This window comes from Propithecus coquereli, unplaced genomic scaffold, assembly GCF_000956105.1.
Source record: "Propithecus coquereli isolate 6110/MARCELLA unplaced genomic scaffold, Pcoq_1.0 Scaffold7, whole genome shotgun sequence".
Classification (NCBI taxonomy): domain Eukaryota; kingdom Metazoa; phylum Chordata; class Mammalia; order Primates; family Indriidae; genus Propithecus; species Propithecus coquereli.
Window position 1 is genome coordinate 22,972,679 of NW_012153062.1, and position 1,605 is coordinate 22,974,283.

Below are 1,605 nucleotides of genomic sequence, written 5' to 3' on the forward strand. Positions count from 1 at the left end.
GACAGTACAATGATTATGGACAGGACATTAATATTGGTACAATATTATCAACTATATTATAGACCTTACTCAATTTGGCCAAGTTTTCCACCAATGTTCTTTCTCTGTTCCAGGATCACATACTAAATTTAGTTATTTTTTCTTAGTCTTGCCCAGGCTGATACAATAATTCCTCAATCCTTCCTTGTCTTTCATAACTTTGCACTTTTAAAGAATTTGGTTATTTTTTGTAAAAATTCCCTCAATTTCAGTTTGATATTGTTTTCTCATGACTGGAATGAGGTTATGCATTTTGGGCATGATTACCACAAAAATTGTAAGTGTCCTTGTAAGTGTCTGCTGGGACTTTTTAAAGAAAATTGTTACAGATAGTGAAAAATAATGAGTCATTGCATCAAATACTGACAGGAAAGAACAAATAAAAGATACTTCTTATCCTCTAGAGGCTCATAATCAAACAGGAGACACAAGACAAATACTTTCAATAAGGGATAGTAAGTGCTGTATGAATTATATGGCCAAGATAACATTGTAGGATAGAAATATGCTCACCATATAGTATTATGTGAAATTTTCAAATACATAGTATGGCTGCAACTCTGGAAAAAGATGTTGATGGAAAAAAGAATAGAGAACAAAATGTTCCCTGTATTATCCCTTAGTCCAGTGTATCCACAATGCATATGCTACCTGCCTATTAGTTACTTCATAGCCATCTTGGTTATCAGATCAACTGTTGTGGTATCTTGGTGCTTATGTTCAAGTAACCCTTATTTTTCTTAATGGCTCCAAACACAACAGTGGTGATGCTGGCATATTGTTATAATTGTTGTATTTTATTATTAGTTATTCTTAATTGCTTATTGTGCTTAATTTATAAATTAAATTTTACCACAGGTATGTGTGTATAGGAAAAAACAGTGTAAATAGGGTTTGGTATTATCCATGGGTTCAGGCATCCACTGGAGGTCTTAGAACACATGCCTTAAGGATAAGGGACTACTGTAACTCCTATGTGGAACAAGGAGAATAATATCCTTCCCTATTTCTACCTGCCTGAATTGTGTCCATTCCTCTAAGCCAATAATTCTTTCAATACATTTTTTTATTTTTCACTTTATTTGTGAATAGGTAACACATCTACCAGTTCAAAGTTCAAAAGAATAAATGGATATACAGTAAAAAGTTTTCCTTCTACTTCTATCATCCCTGCCCTTGCCCACTCCACTTAGTTCCCCTTCTGGGAGGTAACCAATGTTATCAGTTTGTTTTTTATCCTCCCCGAGTTATTTTATACATATATAAGCAAATATATTGATAGTCTCCCCCTTTTTACACACATACTAACTTAGCATGTTGATGGTTCTTCCTTTTGCTTTTCTTACTTATCAGCAAATCTCAGAGAGCTTTCTGTAACAATACATAAAGCGCTTCTTTATATATTTTATAGCTGCAAAATATTCCATCCATTCTGTGGATGATTAATATTTTGGTTGTTTCTGTATTGGTTGTTTCTACACAATACTAAAATGAAGGGTAAATATCACATGGAATATAGCTGTAAGATTACCGTTGTCTTGCGGGTCCAAAGGTATTTTGATGTCT

General features: G+C 33.5%; 1 protein-coding gene across 1 annotated transcript in view; it reads right to left on the reverse strand.

The window, feature by feature from the left end:
* The window catches only part of ACADM (acyl-CoA dehydrogenase, C-4 to C-12 straight chain), an 85,569-nt gene that overhangs the window by 17,621 nt on the left and 66,343 nt on the right, over window positions 1–1,605 (reverse strand). The window lies entirely within an intron of this gene.